Source organism: Trachypithecus francoisi, unplaced genomic scaffold, assembly GCF_009764315.1.
Source record: "Trachypithecus francoisi isolate TF-2019V2 unplaced genomic scaffold, Tfra_2.0 Contig01440, whole genome shotgun sequence".
NCBI lineage: Eukaryota > Metazoa > Chordata > Mammalia > Primates > Cercopithecidae > Trachypithecus > Trachypithecus francoisi.
The window spans coordinates 28477345-28490711 of NW_022681431.1; the positions used below are offsets into that span (position 1 = coordinate 28477345).

At 39.6% G+C, this 13367-nt stretch overlaps 1 long non-coding RNA gene across 1 annotated transcript; it reads right to left on the reverse strand.

Moving 5' to 3' along the window:
• Positions 1-216: 216 nt before the first annotated feature.
• Positions 217-10459, reverse strand: LOC117092283. Its single transcript, XR_004440714.1, has 3 exons — positions 10374-10459; positions 1207-1285; positions 217-696 (listed from the first exon to the last, which is right to left on the reverse strand). It is a non-coding gene; the product is annotated as an uncharacterized LOC117092283 (long non-coding RNA).
• Between the last annotated feature and the right edge of the window lie 2908 nt (positions 10460-13367).

The window sequence follows — 13367 nt, forward strand, 5'->3', positions numbered from 1 at the left end:
AGGATGGTCTCGATCTCCTGACCTCATGATCTGCCCCCCTCGACCTCCCAAAGTGCTGGCATTACAGGGGTGAGCCACCGTGCCCGGCCTGGATTATTTAAATATCCAGTAGTGATGCTGGATCTGATGAATTTCTATCCTTTTTCTCTAGCTCCTTTGGTCCAAAATGTAGGTCCATGATATCTTATAAAGGTATTTCCTGAGTACACAGCATGGTTGAACATTTACATTTCTTCTTAACTAATTAATTAATTGGCAATATGTAAAAATGAGGAAATTTAAAAAAAATCCAGATCAATCGCTGTGGCTGCAATGGAGTCTCAATTCCATTTCAGATGAGTTGACTGGAAATGAGAAGCAGTAGCTCTCTTTAGCAGGTTCATGCTCTCCTGCTTGGTACAGGGCCTGGTTTCACCATCCTTGCCTCCACTCCTGAAGTGCCTTCAGTCATTTAAATTTGTGTCCCCAATTTTAGGACACAGGCATGCTTTCATAAATATTTTTCTTTTCACTGCCAGACAAAACATAAGTCAAAGAAGCAGTTATTATATTAAAGTCATTTCTACAAAATTCCTGACAGTATTTTTTTTTAAAGATCAGCTTACATCTTTTCTTGTTGAAGTTTCATAATTGCCATGTTCTTCAAGGTCTCTGTAGAGGATCCCTAGCAGCCAATTCTCCCCTCTGAGGTTTTGCCTTGAGAGGGAAGGAAAATGAAAGGAGAAAGAAAATTGTCATCAGGAAGGGTTAAGAAGGGACTAAAGTTTGGGATATGGCATGGACTGACATTGGGAGATGAATGAATGAAGGAGAATAGACAGTGTTTCAAAACTGGGTATTTTTGAAAGTTATCCTTTTTTTTTTTTTTTTTTTTTTTGAGACGGAGTCTCTCTCTGTCGCCCAGGCTGGAGTGCAGTGGCCGGATCTCAGCTCACTGCAAGCTCCGTCTCCCCGGTTCACGTCATTCTCCTGCCTCAGCCTCCCGAGTAGCTGGGACTACAGGCGCCCGCCACCTCGCCCGGCTAGTTTTTTGTATTTTTTAGTAGAGATGGAGTTTCACCATGTTAGCCAGGATGGTCTCGATCTCCTGACCTCGTGATCCGCCCATCTCGGCCTCCCAAAGTGCTGGGATTACAGGCTTGAGCCACCGCGCCCGGCCCACCCTTCTTTTTTTTGAAGTTCAAAATCATGATTTGTAGTTTGTACCTGAAAGAACAGTTTTTTGAAGGTCCAGGGTCAACTTTGCCTTTCTCTTAAAAGCTTCATCAGGAGAGCCAAGTGTACCCTTAAGCGAGAAGAAAATAGCAACAATTAGCATTTGTGTGGGCTTCTTAAAGTTCATGGAGCTCTTTTACTTACCTTAACTCATTTGATCCTCACTACAATCCAGTGAGTAGGTATTATTACCTTTCTATTATAGATAAGACACCAAGATTTGAAGCTCTGTCTCACTCGCTCAAGGACACTTATCTATTAAGTAGATAGAATAATCTAACCACATCCTTTGCTCCTTAAGTCTCTGCAGTAGGTTATTGGCATAAAACCACGATGAATGCATACAGTTGAGCTGCATATTGGACTAGAGCTCATTGAGATTAAGAACACTAACTTTTAACTCTGAATCTCCATAAAAACACTTAGTAAATATTTAATTCATTTAATCTAGGTATTACATTTAACGTAATTGTTTTTGTCACTGCAGTTAACTGTACTTAGGGAGGCTTGCTTCTATCTATTCTCAGCCCATCTTTGCTTGAAGTTACGTTTATTTCTTCTATATTTATGCTTATTAAATAAATGATATATAAGTGGAGAACCAATGGCAACTTCGTTGCCTTCTAGTTTTTAGTCCTGTTTCTAATGAGGATGTGTGTATTGTGTGTGTGTGTGTGTGTGTGTATATTGTGTGTGTGCATATGTATGGGGTAGAGGGATATTGAAGCCAAAAATCAAGCTTTATAGATATGCATGCATTTACCCTTATTAGAATTTGGCCTATAGCGTTTCTTTTTCATGATTAAAGTTCGAGACTATCCTAGCCAGCGTGGCGAAACCCCATCTCTACTAAACATATAAAAATTAGCCAGGCATGGTGGTGGGCACCTGTAATCCCAGCCTCTTGGGAGGCTGAGGCAGGAGAATTGCTTGAACCCAGGAGGTGGAGGTTGCCCTGAGTGGAGATCATGCCATTGCATTCCAGCCTAGGGGACAAGAGCGAAACTCCTCAAAAAAAAAAAAAAAAAAAAAAAAAAAAAAACAAAAATGAAGGAAATTCTGGGGTAAGATAAAGGATTGTGGAGACTCAAGTTCTTATTTGCAGAGGAAGCCTTCAGGTAGTAGGGCTTCAGGGAGAAGAGGTTGTAAAATGTTTCTATCAGACTTAAAGTCTGTGTTGATGTTAATCCTGGAGAGGTATAATGAGGCATCATATCCAACCCCACTTCCCATGATGACCTGAAACAGTCTTTCAGGTTAAATTTTAAAAGAGCCTTGGCTTAGGAAGAAGTTCTTTCAGATGGTTGGGGGGTCTTAGAATTTTATTTGTTGTTTACAGTGAGGAGAGGGCCTTGCCTCCCCACCCTTATTCAATCTGTGTCTTCTCTTCCTTCATATGGACAATTAATACTTTCTAATAATTCATAAATTTATGTGCACACTTAATGGCAATTTCTTAGATCCCATTTCTTACTAAATTTCCATCCTTAGGGCTCTTCTGTAGAAATTTTGGAGTCCAGATTTTCTTTAGTCCCAAATGGAAGCTCAGAGACATAACTGTGCATCTTCCCATGGCTGCCACCCGGGCTTTCTGAGAAATTACGCCTCACATATGGCTGTGTCAAGGACCTCATTGCAAAACCACACACAGATCTAGATGTAACCTTAGAAGGTCTGAGTCTGGCAAAATCACATTGTACCTGTGCTACTCTTTGGGCTTAAATTTTTGTCCCTTTCCCACACCTCATTGATAAAATTGCATAACATTTAGCAAATGTTTACCATGTGACAAACGTTTTGCGTACTTTGTCTCTAATCCTCATAAAACCCATGCAAAAATATAATTATCCCTGAGTTACAATGACAGAATTTAGATTCAGAAAGGATGAATAGTTAGTTCCAGAACAGGATTTGACTCCAGTTCTGCTCCATTCCCAATCATGTGTTTTTCCTAATATATCATGCTATTGCAGCTTTCTGGTCTTTTTCTGGCTACAATTAACATCTGTGGACCCAAAGCAATTCATCACCAGTAAAATCCAGAGCAATCAGCAGATGCTTCTTCCCCAGAATCAAGGTCTTTCTAGTTTGCTTACTGACTATCCTGCCTCAGGCCTCCCTGCCTCTCTCTGCTTTACATGAAAAGACCCAGCCTATTCCTGGGCATGGTGCTTGGATCCCCTGCAAAAGCTGGAATTCTGGCATTGGCTATCATGAGTTCATTCTGAACACACTTTGCATAATAATGATCAGTATGATTGATAACCAGCAGTTGACAGGAATTTCCTAGGACACTCCATTTCACTCATGTTTCATCACACAGGTCCTCACATAAAAAATGCCAGTCTTTTTCCATGTGATTCCAGATTTTTGAACAGGAGTAAACCCTACAAAATTATTTCTTCTGACACTTTACTCTGTAGATGACTAAACCAAGGCTTAGCAAGATGACGTGACTTTATTCACATGTGCTGAGTAGACAGTAGAGGAGGACTAGAATGCAGGTCTCCCAGCTCACCATACAGACCTGTTTCCAGAAACCACACTGAATCCATAGGACTCCTGTGCAGCCTTCGCCCAGGTGAGTCATCACTGCCTCTCTCCTAGTCCCAGCTGAACCAACAGCCAACATGGCCATGAGATTTTTCCCAGTCTGAGTGGAAAGGCTGGTGAATGATGAATGTTGATCTAGAGCCCACTGTCCCTGATGAAACTGGAAGGTACCCTGCTGTCAGACAACCTGGTTAGCAATCCAAACAGCAGGGGATAGAGGATCCTGTCAGCTAGAGACTGTCCTCCTGCTGGCAAGCTAAGAGCCTGGAGGCAGTTACACTGTATCTTGTCTCAGAAACAAACTTCCAAATGATTTGAAGCCAAAACTTACTGAACTGCAGAGCAAACAGTGCAGGGTTCTAGTTTAGACGTTTTTCTTCTCTTGTCACTGAGAATTTTGAGGTTGGTTTAAAACAAACAAACAAACAAACAAACAAATCTGGAGAGGAGCAGGAGTGACAGTAGCCAGGACTCATTTTGAAGAAAGTTGGGTGAGAGAAGAGCCCAGTGGAAGACTTGCTTTTCATCTGTGACTGGGGACTTGAGCTGTATTCGGGTGGCCCTCATTTTAACTGCGGGATGCTGGAGAGTCAGGTCACCTCTTCAGGCCGTAACTTTTTCAGTGACAGAACGAGGAGCTCAAGCCAAGCCATCACTAAGATCTTTTCAGATCTTTGGAAGTAAACCAGATAAATTTAAAAATTTAGCCATATAACCCAAAATGTATCTGAGACATGTCTCAATCAATTTAGAGGTTTATTTTGCCAAGGTTAGGGTTCACTTGGCAAGGTCAGTGACACACTCTTAGGAGGTCCTGAGCACATGTGCCCAAGGTGGTTGGGTTACAGCTTGGTTTTATACATTTTAGGGAGACAGAAATTACAGACAAACACATAAATTAATATATTTAAGGTATATATTGGTTTGGCCCAGAAAAGTTGGATATCTAAAAGTAGGTGGGGGGATAGGGGTGGACAGGGGGCTTCCAGGTCATAGGTGGCTTAGAAGATTTCCTGATTGGCAATTGGTTGAAAGAGTTAAGCTCTGCTTGAATAATTGAATTCAGTATAGAAAAATGCTTGTGTTTAGACAAGGCAGTTGTGGAAGCCAGGGTTCTTGTCATGTAGATGAAGCCTCCAGGTAGCAAGTTTCAGAGAGAAGAGATAGCGAATGTCTCTTATCAGACCTTAAATGTGTCAGACTCTCTGGAAAAGACCGGTAAAGGAAGGAGATTCTTACAGAATGCATATTTCCCCCACAAGAGATAATTTGCAGGGTCATTTCAGAATATGTCAAAGAAATATGTTTTGGGGTAAAATACTTTTATTTTCTTCAGGGCCTACCATCTGTCACGTGATCCTAAACCAGAGTCAGGTTGGAACTCAGTGTCTTATTGCTACAAAAGTCTGTTTTGTTCGTTTTAAGATATCTGTTTTAATGTTAATGTTGGTCAGTTGTGTCTAAACTCCAAAAGGAAGTTGCTGTATATTTGACCCCTAATTCCTGTCATGGACTGAACTAATTTTTCAGGCTTCTTCTTTTTTCAAGCTTTTGCAAAAAGGGGTCCATTCAGTTGGTTGGGGGGCTTAGAAATTTATCTTTGGTTTACAAACCAGTATCTTCCACCTGGATTTCATTTTCACTCGCACCCTGCATGTGCCCCTTCAAACCTCCAGACCTTTGTAGCTTCCTATCCTCTCTCACCTTCCTGACCAACCTAAACAACTCATCAATATTCTCAGACACCTTACTGTAACATCATCCTTATGTCCCAACAGCTTCGTTATTATCTGACTAGTTTAGTCACCCATTCCTGAGAAGCTAAGTCTCAATGGAAAAAAAAAAAAAAAAAGATTTGTCTGGGTGCGGTGGCTCACGCCTGTAATCCCAGCACTTTGGGAGGCTGAGGCGGGTGGATCATGAGGTCAAGAGATCAGGACCACCCTGGCCAACATGGTGAAACCCCATCTCTACTAAAAATACAAAAATTAGCTGAGTGTGGTGGCGTGCACCTGTAGTCCCAGCTACTTGGGAGGCTGAGGCAGGAGAATTGCTTGAAGCTAGGAGGCAGAGGTTGCAGTGAGCCAAGATTGTGCCACTTCTATTCAACATAGTACTGAAAGTTCTAGCCAGACTATTAAGCAGGGAAGAAAAAGTCATCCAAATTGGAAAGAAAGAGTAAAATCATTTCTGTTCACTGGTGATATGATCTGATTAGTAGAAAACCCTAAAGGCACCACTAAAAATTGCTAGAACTAATAAATTCAGTAAAGTAGCAGGATAAGAAGTTAGCACACATAAATCAGTTGAATTTTTATACACTCACAATAATATAATGTCAATCATGAATCTGTTTTGAAAATGTTAAGTTTGAAATTCTTACCCTATAACCAAGTAATGATGATGATAATTTACATAAATATACAGCCTATGATTCTAAGAAAAGGGTCTGTTTAAAGACATACATTTGGAAGTCGTTGAGGTATAGCTTGTAGTTAAGGCTCTTTGTGTCAAATTCTATCAATTTCCTTTCCTTCCATGTAAAATGTAACCTAATTTTCACCCATCCTAACTTTCTTTGTACTAGTCTAATAAGCCTTTTTCCTTTCCAGTATCGCATGTATTCACAACCTGTATTTCCCAATGCGGCCTCTATAGCCACATTTAACTCACATCTCATCTTCAATATGTCGACCCTATGTCTAAATTTTTTCTTGTGTCTGATTTCTTATTACAGGTGTAAACATCATTATTTTACTGCTTTTCCTCAGCTAAAAGTTCATTCATCATTGATTCTTTCATTGCTTCCACCTGTAGCATTCAACTGGTTGTCAACTTTTGCCATATATGACCTTATAGTGATTCTCATGTCTAACCTCCTCTGTGCTTCTCATGACCTCCCAAATCTTAAGCTTTAGTCTGGTGCCTTAGACCAGTCAGCCCTCCTGACACTTGACCTCCCAAATCTTATTCAGAATTATATAGCTAACAGTTGACTCTACCAGTCTCCCATCCACCCTAAATTACAATTCTGTCAGCCTGTGTTCCGTTCCACAAGCATTCCACTTTCCAGGTATTTAAAATTCCCTAGCCTCAAGTATGTTTAAATTCCACTGGTACTTCATGAATTATCTCTAGTATTACCTCTTCTGGGGTACCTTCCTTGACTCCAACTCAAAATTAATATCCGCTATCCACTACTTTTATAGTACTCTGTTTATCTATGTTTGCGTTTGGCACAGCCTGACTTTATATCCTGGTATGCATACTTGTGTGTTTCCTTCTCTCTTTGGTGTAAGATCTTTAAGGATATAAACCATTCTTACTCACCATTGTCTCTTCAAGAACCAACAAGATAGCTGGCAACTAGGTATCCATTAAATATTGATCCAATTTAAGTTAAATATGTGATATGGCTTGGCTGTGTCCCTACCCAAATTTATCTTGAATTGTAGTTTCTGTAATCCCCGCATGTCGTGGGAGAAACCAGGTGGAGATAATTGAATCATTGGGGCAGTTTCCCCCATTCTGTTTTAATGATAGTGAGTTAGTTCTTATGAGATCTAAGCCCCTCGCTAGACACTGATTCTTCTCCTTGCTACTGCCATGTGAGGAAGGATGTGTTTGCTTCCCTGTTTGCCATGATCGTAAGTTTCCTGAGGCCTCCCCAACCCTGCAGAAAGGTGAGTCAATTAAACCTCTTTCCTTTATAAATTACCCAGTCAGTCTCAGGCATGTCCTTATAGCAGCATGAGATCAGACTAACACAATATGTAATTTGGGTTTTTGTAACAGATATTTCCTAAATAATAAATGACATTCCCAATTCCTTACTAAGTTGTTCTTTCTCATAGTTTAAGTAAGGTTTATCCATCTGACTCCATGCTGGGAAAGAAAACACGAATCCTGGCCAGAGGCCCCTTTAGTGTCTAGAATAGCTTGATTGATGTACTTTTCCACCATCTATGAGAAAAGAGGGCTCTCTCTTTTGCTTTGAAGAGGTGTCTTATCAAAAACATTTCCAAGGGATTGCCCATTAACTTCAGAACGTTTTATTATTTCCTCTGTGGACTGATTCCAAATTATCCCCCTACAATTTTCTTGTAGTTTTTTCACCTGATAGTCACTAGGTATTCTACAGTCACCCTCATTATGAGAAGAATAAGTGTTGAAAGTAAGACAGAGGTCACACTCCCAGAAGTGAGGACTTACTCATACAATATGCATTGATTGTATTGAAGTGCTCATTGTATGTAGAGTAGAATACTAAATGCTGTGGAGGACCACAGAAAAAATAAAAGATGAGGGTTCTGTCGTCATTTATTTTAAAAAATGGATTTGTAGGGGAGACAAAGATAACATAGATTAAGAACTTGAGAATGACAGTGTATTAGTAAATTACAAAATGTACTTATAATGTAAGTAATGCAAAGGATGGTATTTGAAAGGATGATCCCATCTCAAGGTGATTTGTTCTTTTTTCTTGTGTCTTATGCTATGCCCATTTGTCTGCCTGTCCCAGTGCTTCTCCCTTTTACCAACATTAAGTTTATTTTAGATTCTTCCAGAATACTTCTTTGATTATTCCAGCCAACAGTTGTGTTCCACTTTTCAACACTATAGCACTTACTGTCTGTTACTCTCAGTTGGCTGTCATCACATAATTCCTTATTATCTTATCCATATACCAGTAAAAATCGTCACTGTATACTGAGGTCCTATTGTGAGGGCTACTATGCATTAAGCATGGCAGATGGATTATTTCATGTATATGCCACAAGACCCTATGAGGTGTAATTGTTTTGACTGTTATTTTACAAATGGAGAAACAAAAGTATTTAATGTACCGCAAACTTCATAGATCTGAATTCCAGTCAATCTAAATCCTAAAAACATACCCTAAATGTACTTCTTTGGAATAGTTCTCAGTATTTTTTGGTGGGTGATGGTAAGGGGAGCATGTCACTCATCCCACTGAAAATTTAATAAGTTTGATCGCCATTTCTCTCAACATATGATTGCATCTTTTGGGCATAAGAAACCCAGAATAAACTCAACTAAAATCAAAATAAAATAAGTAATAAAGATGAGGACAGAAATAAATGAAATAGAAAACAGATACAATAGGGTATATAAACAAAGACAAAAGTTGGGTCTTCAAAATTTGAAAAACAAACACATGTACACACACAAAATACCCTGGATAAATTGATTAAGGGAAACAAGAAAATAAAGCACAAATTAAGAATTTTTGAGATACAAAGGAGGATGAAATTATAAAAATTTAGAAGAAACATCAGAAATTTAAAAGAAAAGTAAGCATACTATAAATAATAATTTAAGTAAATGATTTTGAACATAAATAAAATGCACACATCCACAGGAAAAAATCTAGGCCCAGCATCATGGTTCATACCTGTAATTCCAGCCTTTTGGAAAGCTGAGGTGGGAGGCTTGCTTGAGACCAGGAGTTCAAGACTGGCCTGGGCAACATAGGGAGACCTCATCTCTACAAATAATTTAAAAAATTAGCCACATGTGGTAGTACCTGTAGTCTCAGCTACATTGGAGGCTGAGGTGGGAGGATTGCTTGAACCTGGGAGGTCAAGGCTGCAGTAAGCCATGATTGTGTCACTGCATACAAGCCTAAGTGACAGAGCAAGACCCTGTCTCAAAAAAAAAAAAAAATTAAAAATCTAACCAAAATTGACTCAAGAAAGAATAATAATTCTATAATCACTACATATATTGAACCCTGAATTTAAAAAATTTCCACCAAGAAAACATCACAGTATCTAACCAGTGTGGAAAAATGCCATCTCTAAGGAATATATTCCAATCCTATAAAATTCTTTCAGAGGAAAGTATGTAATCCTCCCAAACTTATTTTATGACTTATTTTATGACGCTATTACTGTCATAATGTAAACCAGTGAAGGACAGTCCAAAGGAGAGAAAATGAGATGCCAATTTCTCTCAAGAATACAGATTCAAATGTCCTAAACAAAACACTAGCAAACCTGATCCAGCAATGTTTAAAAGAAATGCATCATGACCAAGTTAGTCATGATGTCAGTTGATTTGACATTAGAAAATATATCTATATAAATTCTTACATTAATATATTAAAAAAGAAAAATGGTGAAACTCAATTGAAGCCAAAAATTAAATGTCATAGCCATTCATGAATAAAAAAAAATCACTAAACCCAGAGTAGAAAGAAAGAAACTTCCTTAATCTGATAGTTTTAATTAAAAAACACTACAACAAAGATCATATTTAATTTTGAAATGATTAAAACATTTCCTTTTAAAAAAAGGATAAAATGCAAGAATGTCTAGCAGCACTTCTGTTCAGCATGATGTCTCATCACCCACGTGAAAACCCAGTTCCCAGTCCCCACTGCCTTTAAGGTAAAATTCAAGCAGAGATCTCGGAGTGACATGAGCTCTCACGGACCTACCCATACTCATTCCCGGGTCCTTTCAATCTTTCTCTATGCCCCTTCCCAATTTTTCCCTGAGCAATACCCTAAATAATCCACTGGCATCAGTTCTAACTTAGTGTATCTGCTAGGTAGGTCAGGAAGGACCACTCAAACTCACCAGAAGATGTCTTCTTCATCTCTAAGTGCCAACCCTCTAGACTTGTTTGGAAGTCTCCCAACATAGCATGTGGTTTCAGTCACCACTCTGTACCTCTGCATGTGCTGTCTCCTTCACCTCTTGCCTTCTCTCCTCCCTTCTGCATCATGAATCTGCCACACCCTTCTAAAATGCATTTGGGAAAGTGATCTCCTGAGTGACTGTGTCAATGACTCTGGGGGCAGTTACCAACCGCAGGGAGGAGCAAGCTCTCTGGTGACTCTTCTTTTTTCTTTTTTTGAGACAGAGCCTTGCCCTGTTGCCCAGGCTGAAGTGCAGTGGTGCGATCTCAGCTCACTGCAACCTCCACCACCTGGATTCAAGCAATTCTCCTGCTTCAGTCTCCCAAGCAGCTGGAATTACAGGCAACTGCTACTATGCCCGGCTGATTTTTTGTATTTTTAGTAGAGATGGGGTTTCTCCATGTTGGCCAGGCTGATCTTGAGCCCCCAACCTCAGGGGATGCACCCACCTTGGCCTACCAAAATGTTAGGGTTACAGGCATGAGCCACCACGCCCAGCTGACTCTTCTTACAAGGGCACTAATCCTAGCTGACTTGGGCTTCATCCTCATGACATCATCTAACTGTAATTTCCTCCCCAAAGCCCTACTCCCAAATGTAATTTGACTATTAACTGAAGAATCACTTCATAAATATACAGCCTCCCAGAGTGACTGAAGGATAGCAAGTATTTGGTTGTTTTTTTTCTGGCATGTTTATTTTTGAAATAATCCATAATTTCCTCAAAGCCATTTCCAATTATACACATAAAAGAAATTTATCTTTTTTCTTAATGACCATAGAACTTTATCTATGCCTGACTGAAAACCCTGACTACTCTTTATCTTCTATTATAAATTTTTGTCTGTAAATCTTATCTCTCCTATTAAGCAGTAAGCCCCCTCCCTATCTAATCTATCTTTATATTATCTCAAATAATCTTAACAAATATGTCAGTCTCTCCTGAAAGAAATGAATGAAAATGAACAAAACAATAGATAACATATCAGATACTTAATATGTTCTCTGTGTTATGATAAGCACTTTGCATGTATTATTTAATATACACATGCAAAGCATTCTAAATGGATTCCATTAGTAACCCCTCTACACAAATGAGAAAACAGAGACTCTGAGAGGTTTTGAAAAAAAACCAGTATGTCCAAAGTCACATGACTGTAATGATCAAAACCAGTTTTGCAGGTGGGGCTATCACACAGCCAGTAAGCTTAACTTCAGTGCTCTTATGTCTCCCTACAAACAGTCCTGTAAGAGACAGTAATGAATATAGGAAAGCCTCTGGTTTGGCAATCAACTCTTGCTTTCTTAGTCTGCTTAGGCTACCATAACAAAATATCATAGATTAGGTGTCTTAAACAACAGAAATTTATCTCTCACAATTCTTGAGGCTGGGAAGAAAGTCCAAGGTGCTGGCCAAATGGTTTTCATTCTGGGGCCTCTTCTTTGGACTTGTAGGCAGCCACCATCTCTCTGTGCGCTCATGTGACTTCTTCTCTGTGCATGTGGGGCTGGTGGGGGCAGTGGGAGGAGAAAGCTCTCTGGTGACCCTTCTTATAAGGGCATGAATCCTAGTTGGGCTTCACCCTCATGATGTCATCTAACTGTAATTTCCTCCCCAAACCCCATCTCCAAATACCATTATATTAGACATTGAAGCTTCAACAAATAAATTTTGGGATTTTGAAGGGACACAAACATTCAGTCAATAACCCCCCTCCTTTTTTAAATTAATTAATTAATTAAATAATTCATTAATTTTGAGACCAAGTCTTGCTCTGTTGCCCAGGCTGGAATGCAATGGTGGGATCTCGGCTCACTCCCACCTCTGCTCCTGGGTTCAAGCAATTGTCCTGCCTCAGCCTCCTGAGTAGCTGGGATTGCAGGTGCCCACCACCATGCATGGCTAATTTTGTCTGTGTATGTGTTTTTAGTAGAGACAAGGTTTTACTATGTTGGTCAGGCTGGTTTCAAATTCCTGACCTCAGGTGATCCACCCACCTTTTTTTAAACAATCAACATTTACTTTCTTACAGTTCTGGAGGCTGGAAATCTCAGATCAAGGTGTCAGCAGGTCAGGTTTCTCCGGAGACCTCTTTCCTTGGTTTGCAGACAGCCGTCTTCTCACTGTGTCCTCACAAAGCCTTTTCTCACCGCTGCTGCCATAACACTTGCAATTAAAATAAAAAAATAAACAAACAAAAACCTGAATGTTTAACCCAGTTTTCCTGCTGAGAAAACTCAGGAAATCATTTGCCTCTCAGCCTTAGTCTTCCAAACTGTAAAATAAGAGATGTTATAGGTAGGTTTGAAGGTTGCTTTTACTCTGTGATTTTGTGTGCTATCAAACTTGTTTACTATATTTCCTTAATACAAACACCCCCTTGCAGAGATTCTTTTTATTATTATTATTATTATACTTTAAGTTCTAGGGTACATGTGCATAACGTGCAGGTTTGTTACATATGTATACTTGTGCCATGTTGGTGTGCTGCACCCATCAACTCGTCAGCACCCATCAATTCGTCATTTATATCAGGTATAACTCCCAATGCAATCCCTCCCCCGTCCCCACTCCCCATGATAGGCCCCGATGTGTGATGTTCCCCTTCCTGAGTCTAGGTGATGTCATTGTTCAGTTCCCACCTATGAGTGAGAACATGCGGTGTTTGGTTTTCTCTTCTTGTGATAGTTTGCTAAGAATGATGGTTTCCAGCTGCATCCATGTCCCTACAAAGGATGCAAACTCATCCTTTTTTATGGCTGCATAATATTCCATGGTGTATATGTGCCACATTTTCTTAATCCAGTCTGTCACAGATGGACATTTGGGTTGATTCCAAGTCTTTGCTATTGTGAATAGTGCTGCAATAAACATACTTGTGCATGTGTCTTTATAGCAGCATGATTTATAATCCTTTGGGTATATACCCAG